General features: G+C 49.9%; 1 long non-coding RNA gene across 5 annotated transcripts; it reads right to left on the reverse strand.

The window, feature by feature from the left end:
- Window positions 1–1,810: 1,810 nt before the first annotated feature.
- Window positions 1,811–11,863, reverse strand: LOC143398103 (uncharacterized). 5 transcript variants are annotated; one of them, XR_013155451.1, is made up of 8 exons: window positions 11,678–11,863; window positions 10,822–11,012; window positions 9,742–10,360; window positions 8,877–9,006; window positions 8,148–8,213; window positions 7,551–8,062; window positions 7,052–7,121; window positions 1,811–2,953 (listed from the first exon to the last, which is right to left on the reverse strand). It is a non-coding gene; the product is annotated as an uncharacterized LOC143398103 (long non-coding RNA). The 5 variants fall into 5 exon arrangements; XR_013155452.1 differs by having other exon boundaries at window positions 8,779–9,006; XR_013155450.1 differs by having other exon boundaries at window positions 7,551–8,213.
- Between the last annotated feature and the right edge of the window lie 3,670 nt (window positions 11,864–15,533).

Genomic DNA, 15,533 nt, shown 5'->3' on the forward strand with positions numbered 1-15,533 from the left:
TTCCAACCCTGAGCCTTGGGAGACCTGGCAGCCTCGGCCTCTGCCCTTCTGGCCTCCTGCTGCCTGGTGCTGAGGAAGTCCAAGCCACCCACCAGGGATGGGAGGTGGAGCCTCTGAGAGCCCAGAGGGTGAGCGGCCAGGCAGGGGGAGCCCCATGGAGAAGTGAGGCTCCAGACACTGTGAGGTGGCCCAGCGCAGCCTGATGCCCATCCCTCCCCCCAATGCAGCCGCCCAGGTGCCGGGGAGCTCTGCTGGAACTCCAGGCCCTCAGATGACAAGAAATCAAAAGTCACCATTGTTTTCAGCCACCAAGTCATGGGATGGTTTATTATGCAGCAACAGATGACCAAACACAATCATCCCTAGGACAAGCACAGCTAGGCCCCTGACATCTGCTCTGCTACAAATTTGGGCTGAGACATGCTAAAGACAGAAATACCAACGTGTTGAGCTAATCCAATTGTCAAATCCTCTTCCTCTCATGCAGCCTAATCTGATTCAGAAAAATCAGATTCTTGTGTGAGTCACAGATGGTGGGCTCCCAGCTCCAGCCCTGGGCTAGAACAGACATGGAAACACAGTCTGGAGGGCTGGTCTATGAAAGGCCAGGCAGCCACATTGTGCTGTGGTGGTGAGACTGGAGTCCAGGGTGGGCGGGGTTGGTCTTGGGTGAGCCTCTTAGTCAAGAGAGGCAGCCACCCTCTTCTGAACCAGGACATTGGTCTGTGAGGCTAGTATGCAGTGAAAATATCTACAGCTATTCTGTGACACGAGGGGCAGAAGTTGACAACCAGGGTGGTGAGGATGGAGGACCCAGAAGAAGAAATCAGAGTCCTTGTCAGGCTGTTCGCCTCTGGGCTAGCTGCCTGGACCCGCCCTATCTCAAACCTGATTTTATGACACAGCAAATCTCCACAGTGGTCACTGTTACTTGACCTTTGAGAATACTCTCATATACACATGTACATTCTTGTTATTATTTTTTTCCAGCCCACATCTGTTTCCTAAAATAGCCTTTTTTTCCTAAAAGAGGCTATTTTTAGAAAATAGCCCTTTTCCCCAGGGGGAATCCCCTTCCCCTCTTCTCATTGCACACGGTGCCCCCCACTCTATTGCTGGTTCTAGGCGCTGCTCTCTGGGGAAGGGGCGTGGCTTGGGATTGACACAGGGCTGAGTCCAGCTCATCTGCACATTGCACCCCTCCACCCTCAGCTCCCACCTGGGGTGACCCATCACCTTACTCCTGGCCCTGTTGAGGGAGCAGGTGCCTCGAGCGATTCCTATGTGTCAGCAGGCAGATCTGACAGGCTGGGGCGGGTGAGGCTAGGAGAGCCCCTCCCCCACGGTCCCCGGAGTGAGGGGGGGTCTCCCGGGAAGTTTCCCTCCGCTCAACAGAAATACCAGCCCAGTGGCAAACGGCTCAGGGGGCCAGTCAGGAGGATCACAAGTTCAAAGCCAGCCCAAGCAACTTGGTGAGACCCTGTCTCAAAACAAAATATTAAAAAATAAGGGTTGGGAGCTGGGGTTGTGGCTCAGCGGTGGAGCGCTCACCTAACATGTGCAGGGGGCTGGGTTAGATCCTCAGCACCACATAAAAAATAAAATAAAGGTATTGTGTCCCCAACTACAACGAAAACAAAATATTTAAAAATAAATAAATAAGCGTTGGGAATGTGATTCAGTGGTCAAGTGCCTCTGGGTTCAAGCCCTGATACCAAAATAATAATAATAGTAATGATAATAATAATAAAGTTTTCTCCTAATTTGGGTAACAAAAGATTTTTTTAGCAACATAGACAAAGAACAAAGATGTATACATAATATATAAAAATAGTTTAAAGAATTATACAATGTATTCCAAGGTATACACCTCTAGTTTCAGAAAGAAAACATTTCATTAACAGTTCATGTGCCTTTCCATAAGGAAATCTCCTTTCCCTCCAGAGGTAATAATAACTCTCTATTTTATGCTAATTATTTTTGTCTTTCTTTGTCTTGCCATGTATATCTGTAAATAATGTGTTTGGCCTGACCTACTCTGATTTTTATGTGGCAGAACAATGTTAAATGCATTCTTCCATAATATGTTTCAGTTACAGGTTATGTTTTTCAGGTTCATGTATGTTGATGCCTGTTAGTTGTAATCATGCTTTTACCTTGCTGCATACTATTCTAGTTTACAAACACATATATCCTTTAATCTGTTTATCCATTCAGGCATTGGTGGGTATTTGGATTGTTTCTAGTTTTTCTTGTGGACAGTGATGTTACATATTTACACATATTTCCTTGTATTTATATGAAAGCATTTTCCAGGGGATTTAGGACTGGAGTTGATGAGCCATAGAGTACGCTTCCATTCAATTCTCTTAGGCAATACCAGTTTATTTTCCAGAATGATTGTGTCCATTTACACTTCCACCCGTGGAATTTGGGGATCCCTGTCATTCCACTTTCTGCCCAGCCCTGGCATTGTTAGACCTTGTGATCTTCCCAGCTGGGTGACATGGTTCAGAGTTGTGCGTATTGGTGTGGTTGTCAGTGTTGTTGGGAGTGGGTCGGCCTTGGTCTTGCTTCAGGACCATGTGGGTGGAGAGGACCATGTGGGTGGAGAGGGGGTGTGTATTCACAGACGGGACCTATCTGCTCTCCTTTAAAGTGGCCAGGGAGGGTGGCCCTGTTTGCTGTCCTACAGCCGAGGCTGCCTGGGCAAGAGGCTGTTCCTGTGGCAGAGGGGGATGGGATGGAAGCCCCCCAAGAGAGGGCGGGTTCCCTCCAGGGCCAGGGCGATCTCCCTGAAGGCTTCTCCAGGCACGGTGCCATGGTGCAGGACCACAGTTTCCCTCCTCCACCTCTGCTTCCTGCGGTGCCCAGCGGTGGCCGCGACTGCCAAGGGAGGACAGACCAGGTCGTGTGCCCGCCCCAGGGGGCAGTTTCTCAGCCTGAGGGGCTCCTAGAGGCGAAAGTGGGTCTCACAGTCACAATGGGCAGTGTCCTGGAGACAAACCCAGCACCAGTACCACCTCCCAAATGGCCTGTGCCGTCAACCCTGGCAAAGCCCTCACTGCTGGTCCCCTGGACCCTCTCCAGGGCTGAGACTCCTCACAGCTGCCCATCGATCACCCTGCCCAGGAGGGAGCCCCTTAGACAACTGGGTCTCTGTGATTCTGGAAACAGGGGTCTCCTGGGGCTGGTTTAGGAGCCACACAAAAACTCAACCCGGTGTGTGATCCTGGACAGGAAATCAAGGCTTCTACAGACCTCAGCCATGGACCAGGTATCAGTCCAGGCACAAATACATGACACGCTGACAGCTGGCGAGTTCAGCTGTTTCCAGGGGGGCAGGGAGTCACACTGGACGGCGACTGCAAGTGTGCAGGGACACTCTCCCTCTCCTACCAGCGCCTGACCCTCTCAGTCCTGCCTAGGTCGTACCAAGACTTATGCTCAAGGACGCCCCACCTGAGGGTACCCAGGCTGCTCAGAGGGCACCCCCTCCCCGTCCTGGCCCATGGTGCTGTGTCAGCTGCCGCGAGGGGCAGAGAGGGCCTGACAGAGGGGCCAAGCCGAGAAGGCAGGGTGATGGGCCCAGCGCCTCCCACAAGCGCCCACACAGGCTCTCGGTCACACCGCTTGGGCCACCAGTCAGCTCTGGCCGGACTAGCGATGACCTGGGGTGGCCAACTGCATCTCTGCCCCTCACCATCAATAGGATCCCTGTGGCCACCTGCCCGAGCGAGTTATTGTGGGACAAGATGTGGTGCTCGGTAAGGACAGGAAGCGATTATTTGCGTAGGGCTGCAGAGCTCATGTCAAGGCCGCATGACCTGCTTCTGTGACAGGGACTCCATCCATGGCAGGTACAGCAGCCAATCCTTCCTGCCAAAACCACCTACCCCTGGGGTCTGGTTCAGCTCCCCATTAGGGGACGCCAGGTGGCCGCTGAAAAGAAGGTGAAGGCAAGTGCAGAACCTGGGCAGAGCAGGGCTTTCCTGCCACCTCTGAAAGGGAGCTGTTTGTATCTGGTGCAGCTCAGCGGTGGACAGTGTGCCCAGAAGGCACGAGGCCGGTTCCCCCAGCACACTCAGAGCGCACACTCAGCCCCTTAGCCTTTTCCTCCTCTTCCATTTTGTAATCCCTCCATTTTGTAATTCCCTCCCAGTGCTGTGCCTGCCCCTCGCCCCACCTCCCGGCAGGCTCCACCCCTGTCCCCGTGGACAGGTGAGGGCGCCAGGCACAGAGGGTTAAGTTACCTGCCGGAAAAGGACCGGGGCTGGAATCAAACTCAGGCGGTGGAGTCTCCTTTTAGCTTCTACCTGACACGGTCTCTCAATGGGTTATTTTTAATTTAAAATTCACCATTTTTTGTTATAGGCTATTTAAAAATTTTCTTTATATTCTTTTTCAAGAACAGAAATGGCCTGTCATGTCCTGTGATTCTTATGTCCACTGGCAGCTTTCATCTCCCTGATCCCGCCCGATGGGAGCCCCTGGTGAGGAAAGAACGTGCATTTGGAACTCGGGGGACCTCCACTCCACCCAGCTCTGCACGCATCGCAACACGACCTTGACCAGGCCCCTTGGCCTCGGTTTCCATCTGCAGAGCTGGACGGTCTGGAGCAGCTGACCTCCAGGGCCCTCCTGCGTGAGGATCCTCTGGCTTCCTCAGATCTATTTTTGCCTGACACCTCTCCCAGGGGCCTGTGGGCCTGAGCTAATTTCCCTGACTGGCCCCAATCCAGGCAGCTCAGGTGGAGAGTGCGGAGCTAATGAGGCCAAGGTCATGGGCCAGTTAGCAGCTCTTGGAGGAAACTCTGGCTTTGCAGTCGGACTGCAGCTCCCCCACTGGTCACTGGGCTCGGGCACAGGTGGCCCCGGGGCAATTCACAACGTGATGCTCACCGCAGGGCAGTGTGTCCTGGAGTCACATCAACACACCTGAGGGACTTGGAGGGGTGCATGGGCGGAGAGGACCAGATGGCCCAGCAAGAGCATGCCCTGCCTGCAGGTGGACCCACACCTGGTCATGCTACAGAGATGAGCACCAATTCCATTTCTTCAAATGTAAAGCACAGGGCACGGCTGCCTTCTCCCAAGGACATGTCCGACTTCCCCCAAGGTCACCCACTGCAGGGCTTCGGTTTCCAGCCTGAGATCCTCCTCTTCCTACCTGTCATTTCTACCTCCTTGCAAGTACGATGAGGTAGAAGAGCTTCCTCCTTTACATTGTTACCTGCCATGGGGCAGGGCACTGTCTGCATTCTGCCTCCCTGGCACCTAGACCGGTTCCTGGCATCGATGCAGCAAGAGCACAGTAAATATTGAGTGAATCAAATTACTACTGTCCCATCGAGACCGCGACTGTACTTGAATGGGTGCAGCCCTGCCGACGAGTTCTGCTGGGTGGTTTCCAAACCCACCTATTTCAAAGAGTCCCGGGAAGCTCATTATTTAGAGAGAATTTGTGTGAGAATTCTAGAAAAAAAATAATTCCTTTTATAATGTGCCACCACCCCCTGATTTGAACATCTTGCAAATTTTATGTTTCTTATTCTAGGTTTATCAATTCGGCTCAGTGGATGTGCATTGTGAATTCTTACTATATTTTGTAATATTCGTTGAGTTCTTACTTTAATCCAGGCTGTGAACTAAGCCTATCCCAGGAGTGGATCCACCCAATTTTCAAGGCAACCGTGCAATACGGGCATTGCCACTCTTCCTACTCTGCAGATGGGAAAACCAAGGCAGACGGAGGTGAAGTCACCGGCTCAACCTCACCTGGGCAGTAAGTTCTAGAGTTGCAAACTCCAGAACCCACATTCTGAGCACAGCTGATGCTGCCCTTCAGGGCCCAAGCACACAAGTGTCTATGTAAAGGTGCTCATGGTGGGACATCTGTGACACTGCGGAGGTGTGCAGTGGCCAAATGCCTTCAGAGAACTGTGCTGAGTGTGGACACTCTGAATCCCCAAGGGCTACATATTGTATGCTTCCATCCCTGCCACCCAGAGAGGGTAGGACTGCAGAAAGAAAGAAGAGGTTAACAATGGCCAGGAGTTGCTGAGGGGTGCAGGGCAGAGAAAGCAGGTGTGTCTGTGGAAGCACAACCCAAGGGTCCTTGCAGCAAAGGAAATGTTCTACAGCTTGATCATATCAATGTTAATATCCTGGCTGCAACAGTGAAGAGGTGGTCCAAGAAGCAGCCTTTGGCACAAATGCAATCAGCAGTCTGAAAGCCCAAGTGGAAAACTGGCCAGTTGTATATTAAATCTGTGTGTGTTCGTACAGATAGCAATTGTGTCAGTCAGCTTTCGACACTATAATGAAATACCTGAGATAATCACCTTCAAAGAGAAAATGTTTATTTTAGCTCACAGTTTTGGAGCCTTCAGTCCAGGATCCCCATTGCTCTGGGCCTGTGCGGAGGCAGCACGTTCGTGGCAGGACCATATTGGTAGAACAAAACTGCTCATCTCATGATCCAGGGAGCAAAAAGGCGGACCAAGTAGAATACACAGATCCCATAATACCTTCCATAGTTCACTATCTCCAAGGGTCTATCACCTCCCAATAGTGACACCACAGGGAACAAGCCTTTAACCCATGTATCTTTGGGGGGACAGTCAACATCCAAACAACAACAACAACAATTAATTATTATTCTTTTTTTCAGTGCTGGCCTCACATCTGCCACTGAGCTACACTCTAGGCCTTAAATGCTCCATTTATTTGTCAACATTTAAAACTTTTGCAAGATGTTAGCAATAGGGGCTGAGGTAATGGCTCAGTGGTAGAGCCCTTGCCTAGCATGTGTGAGGCCTTGGGTTTGATCCTCAGCACCACATAAAGATAAATAAATAAAATGAAGGTATTATGTCAAAGTACAACTAAAAAATGAATATTAAAAAATAAAGGTATTGGAGCTGGGGTTGTGGCTCAGCAGTAGAGCGCTCGTCTTGCATGCGCGGGACCCTGTGTTCGATCCTCAGCACCACATAAAAAATAAATGAGTGAAGGGCTGGGGATGTGGCTCAAGCGGTAGAGCACTCACCTGGCATGCGTGTGGCCCAGGTTCCATCCTCAGCACCACATACAAACAAAGATGTTGTGTCCACCGAAAACTGAAAAATAAATATTGAAATTCTGTCTCTTAAAAAAAAATGAGTGAAATAAAGGTATTCTGCCCAACTATAAAATAAATATTTTTAAAAAATAAATAAATAAAGGTATTGTGTCCAACTGCAACTAAAAATATTTTTTAAAGTATTTTTTTTTTTTTTAGTTTTAATTGGACACAATACCTTTACTTATTTTTATGCAGTGCTGAAGATCAAACCCAGGGCGCGGACATGCTAGGCAAGTGCTCTACCGCTGAGCCACAATCCCGGGCCCCAACTAAAAATATTTTTTTAAAAAGATGTTATCAATAGGAAGTTAGATAAAGGGCACCTGAGGTCACTCAGGGTTTGTTTTAGTCAGATTTTTTTTTGTTGCTGTGACTAAAAGACCCGACCAGAACAACTGTAGAGGAGGAAAGTTTGGGGGCTCACCGTTTCAGAGGTCTCAGTCCATAGAAGGCTGGCTCCATTCCTCGGGCTCCAGATGGGAAAGAGTGGCAGGGGGAAGCAGAGAGAGAGATGCCACTGGCCAGATACAAATATATCCCCCAAAGCCACGCCTCCAGTGCCCCCCTCCAGCCACACCCCAGCTGCCTGCAGTTACCACTCAGTTCATCCCTATGGGGGAAGAATTCACTGACTGGTTTAAGGCTCTCACAACCTAATTATTTCTCCTGTGAACCCTCTCGAATTGTCTCACACGTGAACTTTTAGGGGACATTTCGCCTATGTTTAGGAGACATAACGGTGTCATTTCACACGAATTCAAAACCAAATGCTTACTTAGAAGTCAGGCTGGGGAGCTTCTGTCCTGGAGAAACTCACCTCTAGGCAATGAGACTCCTCACTCTTCCGATCTCTCAGCTCATTCATAACATTAAAAAATGATGGGTGAATGGCCTCTTTACCTTTTTCTTAAGCCTTTGGTGCTTGCGGTGGCTTATCTGGTGGAGCACCCAATCAGAGGAGAAAAACGAATGGAGATTCCCTTGCCAAATACCACACCAAGCCAGGCTCTGCGGTGCTCACCTGTGATCCCAGCTTTCGGGAGGCTGAGGCAGGAGGATCTCTTAAGCTCAGGAGCTGGACATGATCCTGGACAGCACAGACAGATTCCATCTCAAAAATAATCACCCTCGAGGGCAAGCCTGTTTGTTCAGCCTGTGGGGATCCCCTTTTACATTCAATTTAGTCAGAAGGCAGATGCTAATGTGTTCCCCGTAAAGAGATCCTTTCTCTTAAAAATATTTTATTTATCCTTGGGATGGTAATAATAGCCCAGGGATGGAGAGAGTGAGTGTTTTGGGGTTAGAGACTCCAACATCTGGATCTTAATTCTATCCCTTAGTGGTAGTGATCACAGCAACCTTGAGTGTCCCTGAACCTCAGTCCCTTGAGCTCTCCAATAAGATTGACACTGAACAAGCCAATAATTCAAACTCCACAGGGCTGTGGTGGGGATCAATGAGAAAACATCTACCAAAGACACTAGAACAATTCCTGACAGGTAATAGTTGCTTCCTGCGGGATGCTCATTACTATTAATAATAACTGTTCCCCATTTGATTCAAATGTATGGATTGTCAAGATCATTGTACTGTCATGTGTAACTAATAAAAAAAATAATAACTAGTTTATATAAGAAAGTAAAGGTTTTTACCTTCACAGTGCCCTACAGATAGCCCCATGATCTCCAAGAGTTTGCTCATATCAGCCAGGAGAGTTTATGTTATGCTGCAGTAACAAACAAACCCAGACCTTAGCAGTTTACAACAGCAGAGGTCATTGCTTGCTCATGCTGCATGTCTGTCATGGGTCAGATGCTCCATGGCTCCTGTCATCTTCCCTCCGGGACTCAGGGATATGGCACAGGCAGTCTGGAACACAGCTAGTTGTCATAGTAGAGGAAAAGGGTCTTCTGTCAGCATTGCATGCTATGGCTAAGAAATGACAGGTTATTTCCATTCAGAACTCATTGGCCACAGCTGGTTACGCATCCCCCACCTAGCCTGGCCATAAGGAGACCAGGAAGAATAATCCCACATCGTATCTGAAAGGAGGAAAGACGGAAAAGTGTGACCAGTAGCCCTAATGACACAATGCTCTTGAAAGCCACAACTCGGATCAGAGGGGTGGAGGCTCAGTGAGACCATGGTGAAGCCAGGGGAGGGTGAGGCCCTGGGCCGAGGGCCACCCCAGGGGAACGCTGGGCCCCTTTCTCATCTGCACTGAGCCCAAGGAACCTGGACGGCTCTGTGCTGCAGGAAAGCAAGCCAGTCCTCAGGGATGGCATCACGGGGGTGGGACAGCCGAAGGAGGCCTGCTCTCCTGCTCTGGGCGCTGGGCACAGCTGATTTCCCTGGCTCCACCCTCCTCTCTGTCGCTTTCCAGAGCCCATTCAATTTTTCTGCTGTTGTTGGGAGCCCCCAGGGTGTTTCTGGGGTGATTTCGACTTTCTGCCCGCCCCACCCGTGTGCCAGCCACCGCCCCTCCCTGCTCGGCCCCTCCCTGTCCCCTCCCTGTCGCCCCCCACAGCTCCAGTTACTGCTGACAACGGAAGCGGCAGCGGCTCTGCGGGCGCCAGTCCCCCGAGGCCCCGGGGTGCAGACGTGGTTCAACTCACATGTCTGTGCCGACAGCGCCACCTCCCGACCCTGCAGAGGCGCTGGCAATGTGTGGCGTTCCCGGCCCTCAGCCCTCGCCGGAGGGTTCAGCGCAGGTCCTAGCCCAGGGACGCAGCAGGAGCCGACGCCACGTGGATCACCTTGCATGCTGACCCCTGCTGGCCTTTGTTCACATCTGGACCTCAGGTCTCCCCTGCGCCCTGCTCCCAGCCTCTGCATGCCCAGGCTGCCTCGTCCTGCCGCCACCTCCTCCACCCGAGGGGAACCTCCAGCGCCCTTCCCAGGGAACCCGTGCTCCACTCCTCCGCCTCAGTCCAGCCCTGCACGAGCCCTGTCCCCTGAGGGTTGGACTGGCCAGTAATGATGGACGATCTGAGGAAGAAACGCCTGGAAGTCAAAGGCGGTTCCAAACAGCATCCTCGTGAGAGCCGACGCTGCGCCCTGACAAGCGGGTCACACGTGCTTGGTGACCTCGCGAGGAGAGAGGTGGGCCTGACAAACCCCTCGGCCTTGGTGAGAATCTCTCTGTGGGCATCTTGTTTGTCCCCGTAAGCTGATGCCGTGGCTGGGAAAGTCTCCTCCTTTGTTCTCCGTTTGCCACCGATGGCTCACGCCCTCCTAGTGGCCGGGAGAGGAGACCTTGGCTCATCCTGCAGAGCCACCGCTCACTGGAGGCCCCTCCCCTGCGCCCTTCAGGGGCTGTGAGCCCACCTAGGTCTGCTGCCTGCTCTGCTGCCTCCCATGAGTTTCCTAGAAGCTTCCTGCGTTGGGTCTTCAATTGTCACATGGGAACAATAGCTTTTCTTTAAAGGATTATTTTGAGGTCAAGGTGGGGAGAAGCAGCTCCTACCTGCTCCTTAGGATCACTGACTGGTGAGATCTGACTATTGTCACCTCTGGGCACCAACCAGAGGGCCCGTTACTGACTTAATGGCCAGACCCCTCTCTAAAATCCAAGATGCACATAAAGGGGAACTGAAACCACACAGAAGGAATGTCTGCCGGGCTCCACCCTGAACCCCAGCTCTATCCCTGGGCTGGCTGAACCAGAGGGTCGGTCAAGTTCAGCCATGACCTACCATCCAGCCTCCATCCTCCTGGGCACCTGCTCCCACAGGCTCTGTGATCTCTGCAGTCCTGACGCTGACTCCCTGTGCGTCTTAGTTCCTTGTCATTTGACAGTTTGTACGCAGCCTTCCTAGTTACAGAAGTCCTTCCCTTGTCTGCAGTTTTGCGTTCTGAGGTTTCAGTGTCTGGAGGTCAACTCAATCTGAAAGGATTAAATGAAGATTTTCAGAAACAATTCGTAAGTTTTAAATGTATGGTATTCTGAATAGCATGATGAAATCTTTCACCATCTCAGTCCACCCCATATGGGATGTGGATCATTCTTTTGTCCAGTGTATCCACACTGTATATGCTACCTACCCATCAGTCACAGTGGCCATCTCAGTTACCAGATCAACTGTCTAGTATGACAGTGCTTGTCTTCAAGTAACCCTCATTTTGCTTAATAATGATTCTAAGCACAAGAGTAGTCATGCTGGCAATTCATTTTATTTAATCTTTAAGTTTTTTTTAGTTGGAGGTGGACACAATATCCTTATTTTGTTTATTTATTTATTTTTATGTGGTGCTGAGGTTTGAACCCAGTGCCTCACCGGTGCCAGGCGAGTGCTCTACCACTGAGCCACAGCCTCAGCCTAGTGATGCTAGAAATTTAGATATGCCAAAGAGTAGCTGTAAAGTGCTTCCCTTAAGAAAAAAATGAAAAATTCTCCATTTAATAGGAAAAAAATAGTATACATAGAGTTCAGTGCTATCTGCAGTTTCAGGCCTCCACTGGGGGTCTCAGGATGTGTCCTCCGTGGATAAGGACTTGGCAAAAATTTGCAATCTGCAGACCCCAGTGCCACCTTTCTTTCCTCCTCTCACCTGGATAGCTTCCAGCTGTTCCCTGTGTGTAAGTTGTGACTGGTGAGCTGCTCCCAGAACCTCTGAGCTCTCCATGATGTTAAATTTGGTGAAGCTGAAATGTGGGTGAGGACGGCACTGAGACATTTCCTGCTATATTCAAGGGCCGGGTCAATCAGGAAGGCTGCCCTCTGTATCCGATTTTAATTTTGATAAAATAACCTCTATCAGAAGCAAAGGCTTGCTGGGTGCGATGGCACACATCTGTAATACCGGGAAGCTGAGGCAGGAGGATCACAACTTTGAAGCCAGCCTGGGCAACTTAGCAAGACCCTGTTTCAAAATAAAGTAAAAAGGGCTGAAGATGTGACTCCGTGGAGAGAGCTTGCCCAGCATGTGTGCTGCTGTGACACAGAGAGGAGCAAAAGCCCTCCCAGACCTACCTCTCAAAGGAAGGATCAGGGATTGGGGCGTGAGGTGACAAATGTGGTTAGGTTGCAGGTGGAGGTTCAGCTGGGGAGGGATCATCCCACTGTATCGGGATCATTGTTCTGCAGATTTTGGGGGTCTTTCCCGGCCCCAATTTCACAGAGCACAAAGCTTCGGGAACCCAGAGACAGTGTCAGATCAGAAACAGCCGAACTGATGGTTACTGAGTGCCACACACCTGGGTGTAGCCAGGTGTTTGATTTCGTTGCCTGAGAGAATCTAGGTCATCCCAAGCCCAAAGCAGGGACAGCCTCTTCCAGAAACCCTCTGGATCCTTCCTGGTGGGATCAGTTGTCTCCAGTGCAGTGATTCCTGGCTTGAACCCAGCCACAGGCCCTCTCTCCTTGTCTGCTGCCCTCCGAGAGGCCACGGTGACTGGGCGGAGGATTTCTCAACTGCATCTATGTCCCCATTGCCCTGTGCAAGGCCTAGTCTAGAGAGACAGAAGGGAAGTGTGTGTGTGTGTGTGTGTGTGTGTGTACGCGCACACACATGTATGCACGTATTTTAATGAAACAGAAATTAAGAAGCACACATTGGTGTTAAGAAGCACACGTTGGTGGACACAGAAGTCTCTTACAGAAACCCTGGCTTTCTCAGCAGCTCAGCTCTGCCTGATTGTGCACCCTTTCTCTAGGAACACAGGAAGCCAAGGAGTGGGCCAGGACTGCTGAGCTGAGCAGGGACCAAGGAAGCAAGCCAACCCCATTTCCCATGTGATGGCCACCAGAGCAGTGATCCACGGCTGAGGGCTCCTTCACCACCATCACGTTTCAGCCCCACATCAACTCTGGGAGGACGGTGCACCTTTTACAGAGCACAATCGGCAGACCAACTCAGGCTCAAAGGCAGAGAGAAACTGGAATATAGATCTGACTCCCAAGTCAGGGACCCCAAGTTTCCCAATGTACCATAACAATAAGGGGGGGGACTGGAATACAGGGACCCCCATCTCACTCTCCCCACAGGGTCTTTTCACTAGGAAAAATGTCCATGGTGCATCTGGGGCCCTTACCGTGAAGGACCCATAACAGATGGGCGGGATTATATCCAAAGAGCATACTACAATTTGCAATGTACTTTTGTGGTTTTGTACTGAGGATTGAACACAGGGGTGCTTTACCATTGAGCTACAGCACCAGTAGATGGAATTTTTTTTTTTTTTTTTTAATGTTGAGACAGGGTCTCACTAATTTGCTCAGGTTGGCCTGGAATTTCAATCCTCCTGCTTCAGCCTCCCAAGTCTCTGGGAGCAATGCACTTACTTTGAAAAGGAACAGAATTATTACCTTGTTGTGTAGGTAGGGAAACTGAGGCAGAGACAGGGACAGTGGCTTTCTCAGGATCACACAGCAAGTCCATGAAAGAACTAAGGCTCAAAAGCAAGTTCAGGGAGTCTCCTGAAATTAGCACCACACAATTTAGACAAAATATAACACCACTACCTCCAGGCTCAGGAGAACAAGTCAAAACAGGAAGATGTTGAGAGGAATCAATATGGAGAAAATGATGGGCCCTGGCCAAGCACAGTGGCACATGCCTGTAATCCCAGAGATTTGGGAGGCTGAGGCAGGAGGATCATGAGTTCAAAGCCAGCCTCAGCACTTAGCAAGGCTCTAAGCAACTCAGCGAGACCCTGTGGCTAATAAAATATAAAAGAAGGCTGGGCACGTGGCTCAGTGGTTAAGTACCCGAGTTCAATCCCTGGTACCAAAAAAAAAAAAAAGGGAAAGATGAACACAGATGAGTTCTCTATTTTTTCAGCTTTTCGTTGAGGGCAGCCAATGGGAAACAGCTGCCCTGAGGAAGTGGAAGGTAGCCCAGGGCAACGGCTCCTGCTGGAGAATGAGAAGAAAGGGTTCAAAGTGAAAGACAAAGAAGGGACACTCCAAGATTTGTCTCTAGTCTACCCCAGTGTCCTACTGATCCTCAGCCACACAGGCATGAAGCAGACCAACAGCAGTCCCACAGGAGACCTCGGCGGCCTCACATCACAGGCAAGATGGAACCGCTCCTTCTGGCTAGCCACATCAATACAGAGAACCAAATCGTTGGAGGATTACAACAAAATCCAGAGTCCTCAACACAACATTCATATCTTCACAATGCAGTAATTACCTGACAGAGAAAGAGCAAGGAAAATGTTATCCATTCTCAAAACAAAAGACAATCCATAGAGGCCAACTTTGAGGAGACCCAGATGTTGAAATTAGATAAAAACTTAAAAGCAGTTATTCTAACTATACTTGTTGAGTTCAGGAAAAATACACTTGAATGAAATTTTAAGAATGCCGACAGAGAAATAGAAAAAAAGGAGCCAAAGAAAAATTTAGAACTGAAATATGCGGTACCTGAAATATGGAAATTAAATAGATGTGCTTAATAGCAAAATGCAGATGATAGAGGGAATTAAACAGATCTTTGGAAATTACCTAATCCTAAGAAATACAAGGAAAAACATTTAAAAACAATAAACAGTCTTGGGGACCTGTGGGGAAATGTCAGAAGTTCTAAGGATATTTGGAGAGCTGGAATCTCAGACAAACAAGTGAGGAAAGAACAGAGTGGCAAACAAGTATTTCAAGAAATAATGGCTGAGGGCTAGGGTTGTGGCTCAGCGGTGGAGCGCTTGCCTAGCACATGTGAGGACCTGGTTTGATCCTCAGCATCACATACAAATAAATAAATGAAATAAGAGGGCGTGGTGGCCCACACCTGTAATCCCAGCGGCTCAGGAGGCTGAGGCATGAGGATCACAAGTTCAAAGCCAGCCTCAGCAAAAGTGAGGCGCTGAGCAACTCAGTGAGACCCTGTCTCTAAATAAAATGCAAAATAGGAAAACAGGGCTGGGGATGTGGCTCAGTGGTCTAGTGTCCCTAAGTTCAATCCCCAGCAGCAACTAGAAAAAAAAAATAATAATAATAATGGCTGAAAACTTCCCAAATTTAGAGGGAAAATTTACCTGTCCAAGAAGTTCTGTGGACCCCCAACAGAATCAACCCCACAACTTCACCTAGGCCCATCATAATGGTGTGGCCAAAAATCAAAATAAACACAAACTCCCGAAAGCAGCCCGAGAAAATTAACATATTACACAGGAGGATCAAGGATGCCAACAACCAAGCACTTCACGCCCAACCTTTGTGGGGTGTGCGGTTGGGGTGTCTTGGCATTCATTTTAACTTCGAGTGTAACTTTCTCTCTCTAGAAGCAGCTCTCAGCATCCTTACAATACTATGTCCCCCGGGAAACCTGTGTGGATAGCTCCCTGGACCCAGCAAATGCCACTGGCCCCCAAGTGGGCTCCTGGGCTGAGCGTCTGGCTTGTGCGCATGCGTGCCGGCAGGCTCACCTCGGCCCCTCCCCAGCCCGCTCGCCTGCCGCAGGG

This window comes from Callospermophilus lateralis, chromosome 4 (assembly GCF_048772815.1).
Source record: "Callospermophilus lateralis isolate mCalLat2 chromosome 4, mCalLat2.hap1, whole genome shotgun sequence".
NCBI lineage: Eukaryota > Metazoa > Chordata > Mammalia > Rodentia > Sciuridae > Callospermophilus > Callospermophilus lateralis.